Consider the following 6,000-nt stretch of genomic DNA (forward strand, 5'->3'; position numbering starts at 1 on the left):
TTGTGGAAAGATCCAGAGGCCTTTGCAAGGACATCAAAGGTCCTGCAAACTCAGGTGAGCATGAAGAAGATTCCAGAGGCCCCTGAGTTGGGGGTGCATGTCTGGAAACTCCTTGTGCTGATGAAGAATGATCCAGATCTCCCGGAAGGTGGAGTGAATATCCTGAACACCTTGTTGAAGATGGAAAAGTTTTCTGAACACCTTGGCCAGGTGGCAAATGTTCTGTTGTTCTCTGGACACCCAGAGTTCCTGGGGAAAATGCTAAACATCCTAAAGACCTTTGCACAGCTGGTAAAGTTTCTAGATGCTCATGCTTAGATGTTAACGATCTAGCAGATCCTAGGGCAGATGGTAACTGTCCCACAACAAGAATGTTGGAGGCAGAAGGTTTTTTAGATGCTTTAGAAGACATGGAAGATTTTTGATATGTTTGGGCTAAAGGCACAACTTCTAGATGATTTTTTTTACATGTGGACTTTCCCTTAGACCCTTGGTAATATAAAAGAGGTTGTGTCGTTCTGAAGTCTGATTGGCCAACGGACCAATCACCTTGAGCATGGGCAAAATGTTCTGGATCATTTGAGAGAGATAAAGAAATTCCCTGGAGCTCTGGGCCAGATCGTGAACAGACCAGAGCCTTTTGGTTAGACAGAGAAAGCCCTTGAGCCTTTTGGGGAAATATGGAATGTCCACCATACCCTTTGTCCAACTGGCAAGTTTCCACAGTCCCTTGGTCATCTGTGGGATGTTTCAAGGCATTTTGGACAGATACAGAAGGGGTGGGACTCACCTGAGGAGTCGTTGTAGCGATTGATGTTTCTTTGGCAGCAGGAGATGATGCAAGTCCCCTTTCATCAGAAGTTCTGGAGTCTCCTTTATCAGAAGGATCAACACTCAACCTGTTTTTAGTAGAAACCGGATGCTTGGGGAAAACATGGGTAGAGGGAGAAGGTCTACTACTTCCCATCAGAGAAGGCATGTGAAAGGAACACTCTTGGGTAGATGGAGATAATTGTAAAGCACCCTGTTCAGATATGGTAGATCCTATGACCATCTGCACAGATGGGGAAGGTATTAATGTGTCTTGTGTACCCGTGCAATTCTTGCCCGTGGCTTCAGAGTGAGGGGAATGTCCTAGAGATACCTGTGTAGATGTGGCCTCTCCTAGAGCATCATGGACATATGTGAGAGGTATAAGAACCTCTTGAGCAGGTAGGGAAATTTCTAGACCTCCTTGTGTACTAGTGGAAGTTCCAAGAAAATTTTCTTCAGCCTGAGAAAGGGATAACACCTTCTGTATAGAAGTATCAGGTGTCGTAGCCAGCTTGATAGGCAAAACAGGTTCCAAGGGCCCTTTTGAAGATGAAGTAGAACCTAGAGCCTTATGGGCATTTGGAAGATATTCTGGAGACATTTGTGGGCATGGAGAAGGACCAACGGCCCTTTGTCCAGGTGGATAAGAGTCTATAGCATCTTGTGTAGTTGGGGAAGATGGCTGATCCTCTTGAGGAGATAGGGAAGTTCTCATAGTCTCCTGTGAAGTTTGGGGAGGTCCTATGGATTCTTGTGCACAGGTAGAATCCAAGGAATTCCCTTCTTTAGCCGTACAGGATGCTACAGACTCTTGTGTGTGCAAATCACCTCCCACAGCACCTTGCTCACATAGGATTGGATCCAGAACCTTCTGTACAGATGGAATCTGTCCTAGAACATCTTTTGTAGATGTGTCACATCCACGAGTCATTTCTAAAGATGGGACTGTGGCTAGAACTCCTTTTGTAGATGTAGCCTGTCCTACAAACCCTTTATGTGATAGGGTAGTACTCAGACAATCCTGTACAGGTTTTGGAAATCGTAGCATCTTTGATGTATATGGGGAATCCTTTACAGCCTCTCCTACAGATACACAATGTCCCAGTGTCACCAAGGGCTGCATGGAGGGTTGTATGGTCTCAGCACACTGTACAAATATGGAGCTTGTTTGGCTCCCTGGGAGCATTTTGGCAGAATCTTGGCTGTTTGGGACCTGATGACAAGTCAGGAGGACCCTTTTGGCTGGTAGGGGATATTTGAATAATTCTTGATCAGATCGGGACTTTCTGGAGACCCGTTGTTTAGAGAGAGCATCTTTCAATCCTCTGCTAGAATGAGAATGTTCAGGGTCACTTTTCATAGCAGGAGAATGATTTAATCTTCCTTTCTGTGGGAGATAAGATTTAAGAACATGTCTTTGATGCTCTTCCATAGAGGGAGATAATCCTAGTGGCCACCTAACAGATGGAGAAGGTCTCAGAACCCCTGGGGAAGATGCTGATGGTTCTAGTTCACTTTGTGTATGTGCAGAAGGCACAAGAGTCCCTTTGGAGGACTCGGGAGTTTCTATCACATATAGCCTATGTGTGGAACTCTCAAGAGCCCCTTCTAAGGATGGCAAAGGTCCTTGAGCTCCTGGTATAGGTGTGGAAATTGTTGTCTCTGCTTGGGCAGGTATGAGCGGTGTGAGGCTCACTTTTGGAATCGTGATTGCATTTCTTTCCCTTTGGACTGTAAGAGATGATCTGAGCCCATTTTTTAATGGTAGAGGACTTTGAAAGCCCTCTTGGTTTAAAGGGGAAGTTCTGAAATCCTCTTGGTCAGCAGGGTCAGGTCTCAAACTCACTTTACTAGAAGCAGATTGCATGGGGCACTTTGGGGGAGAAGGGGAACATCTTTGGCTGTCTTTGTGAGAGGACTTAGCTTTATGCCCTGCTTTGGCAGCTGTCAAACATGTTGAACTCTCCTGGGGAGAGGAAGTGGAAGTCGATACATTTGAGACAAAAGAGAAATCAGTGATGTTACCTTTGGGAGAAGGAGGTTTGGATCCCTCCTTGTCTGATGGGGCCTGTTGTAGGTCCCCTTGACCAGAGGAGTCTTGTCCAACATGCTTTGGAGGAGAATTGGAAAGATTAGAGTTATGTAGGGTAGGGGATAACCTTTTGGAACTCCTTCTGGAAGAGGAGGCATGTATGATTTTCCTTTCAGCACAAGTGGGAAGTCTTTGGGATGCCTGGGCAGATGTGGAATGCCCCATAGACTCTTGGAAATATCTGGTTAGTTCGAGAACATCTTGGGTGGATAGGGACAGTCCCTGAGCATGTTGGGTGGATAGGGACAGTCCCCGAGCATGTTGGGTGGATAGGGACAGTCCCTGAGCATCTTGGGGAGAAGTGGAAGTTCCCGGATCTCCTTGGCTAGATACGGAAGGGTGTGGGGAACCTTGAATATGTGGGGAGATTACCTGTCCATGTTGTCCAGCAGAAGACGGCCCAGGCACTGTGTGATCTTCTTTAAACTTGTGACTGGCATCTCCAGCCCCGTTTGTGGAAGATGCTGCAGGCACTCTATCACCCAACTGGTCAAAATCCATAGGTTCTTCAAACACAGTGGACATAGACTGGCTTCTTGTCACCTTCCCAGGGATGGGCACAGAAGAGGAGGCTACTCTTTTTCTGGTGGCAGGCTGTAAAACAGATGGTCTGGTATCCCTGGTCAGTGGGTGACTCGTGCCCTCAGGAACCCTCAGAGGAATTGTAACTGTCCATTTTTTGTTCTCTTTCAGGTTCCTCAAAGGGTCCGGGATCCTCTTCTTGGCTGAAGCCTTGACAAGAGCTTTGAGTTTCTGTAGCTTTTCTGTCACGTGAGCATCAGGTTTTTTGAATCTCTGGTCTTCATAGGGATTTGGGCTCCTGAACTTGTACCGAGTCCGTCTAAGGAGCCCCGGATGATCAAAGTCCCTCGGGTCTCTGCTGGTCAAGTGCTTCCCTTGTTGGGGTAAGGTGTTACCATCCGGTTGGGGGACAGTGAAGGGGGTCCCAGGACGTGGAGGCTGGGAACCCTGCAAGAGATTCCCCAATTGGGGTACGGTATTATTATTCCTTTGGGGGACACTGAAGGGGGTCCCAGGCCGTGGAGGCTGGGAAACCGGTCCCTGGTCAGAGGGTAAAGTCCGGGCTGAGGCTTCCTGCCCTCTCTCCACACGTCTGGCCATTTAATCGTGAAGGAAATTGTTCAAGAAACATGAAATGGGCCACTGCCCATGAAAGGGGCAGTGCATGTACTTGCCAATGGTGACTCGTGGCAAACAATGCTTAAGCAGCAACCTTTGAGAGCGGCACTCTCTCCCGAGTACTGTGAACGCGTCCTGAAGGCCAAGAGCACAGAACTAGAGTGACCGTTGGCCTCAGGAATGAAGCAAAGTTCTAGAACTGCTGTCCTCATGCCTGCACGGGCCAGTTGCGAGCTGGAGAGCAGCTGTCCTCATGCCTGTCATTCCCGAGCCTGGACAGTGAGTGTCCTTGCGCCTGCACGGGCCAGTCCCGAGCCTGGAGAGAGGCTGTCCTCATGCCTGCCCGGGCCAGTCCCGAGCCTGGAGAGAGGCTGTTCTCGAGCCTGTAGAGGCCAGTCCTGAGCTGCCTCACTTTGCAGTTCTGCTTGAGGTAGCAGTGCAACCATCCAAGCATTCTGAATGAGGAGGGACACTGAGGAGCCTCTCCCTTTGGGTTCAGAGTGCTACCTGGTCTGGTATTTTAGTGATTTTCAGTTATTAGGCTTTGCGGTATTTTTAGCGTTTTACTGTTTCTATTTTTTTGTTGTTGTTGTTTGTTTGTTTTCTTGAGTTTTTTTTTTTATTTTAATTTTGGAGTTATATTTTTTGCATTTAAGAGTTTTAGTGTTGGCAGGCAGTGGTGACCTTGCCTTTAATCCTACACTTGGGAGGCAGAAGTAGGTAAATTTAAGAGTTCAAGTCAGCATATTCTCCAGGACAGCCAGGGTTACACAGAGAAACCCAGTCTCCAAAACTCAAAAGAAAAAAAAAAAACAAACAAAAAACAAACAAACAAAACAAACAAGAAAGAAAGAAAGAAAGAAAGAAAGAAAGAAAGAAAAAAGAAAGAAACAAAGAAAGAGAAAGAAAGAAAAAGAAAAAAGAAAGAAAGAAAGAAAGAAAGAAAGAAAGAAAGAAAGAAAGAAAGAAAGAAAGAAAGAAAGAAAGAAAGAAAGAAAGAAAGAAAGAAATTTAGCAACATTTTTGGCTTCATCTGTGTTTTTTAAAGATTTTTAGTTTTTTTTTTTTTTTTTAAGTGTTTCTAGTGTTTTTAGAGGAGTGTTTTAAACTCTATATTTGTTTTTTTTTCAGGCTTCTAGTGTATTAGTTTTTTTGTTTTTTTTTGTTTTTGGTTTTTTTTTTTTTGAATTTTATTGTTTTTCTTAGGTTATTTTGTTGTTGTTGTTCTTGAATAATTATTTACAATTTGAGGGTTTTTAATTTTAGTATTTAATAGTTTTAGAGTTGCCAGGCAATTGTGGCCCATGCTTTTAAACCCAGCACTTGGGAGGAAAATGTAGGGGATTTTTTTTAGATCAAGGCCAGCCTGTTCTACAGAGGGATCTCCTGGACAGCCAGGGATAAACATAGAAAACCAGTCTCCAAAACTTAAAAAAAAAAGAAAAAAAAAAAAAAAGAAAAGAAGAAAGACAGAAAGAAAGAAATAAAAAAAGAAAGAAAGAAAGAAAAACAGAAAGAAAGAAAGGAAGTAAGAAAGAAAGAAGAAGGAAGGAGGGAAAGAAAGAAAGAAAGAAAGAAAGAAAGAAAGAAAGAAAGAAAGAAAGAAAGAAAGAAAGAAAGAAAGAAAGAAAGAAAGACAGACAGACAGACAGACAGACAGACAGACAGACAGACAGACAGACAAAGAGAGAGATTGAGACAGGAAGGGAGGAAGGAAGGAAGGAAGGAAGGAAGGAAGGAAGGAAGGAAGGAAGGAAGGAAGGAAGGGAGGGAGAGAGAGGGAGGAAGAAATGAAGGAAGGAAGAAAGGAAGGAAAAAAGGAAGGAAGGAAGAAAAAGGAAGAAAGGAAGGAATAAAGGAAGGAAGGACATGTTTTAGGGACATTTTGGCTTCTTATGTACCTTTTTTTTTTTTTAGATTTCTATGGGTTTTTCAAAAGGTTTGTAAAGTGTTTA

Source organism: Mus musculus, chromosome Y (genome assembly GCF_000001635.26).
Source record: "Mus musculus strain C57BL/6J chromosome Y, GRCm38.p6 C57BL/6J".
Classification (NCBI taxonomy): domain Eukaryota; kingdom Metazoa; phylum Chordata; class Mammalia; order Rodentia; family Muridae; genus Mus; species Mus musculus.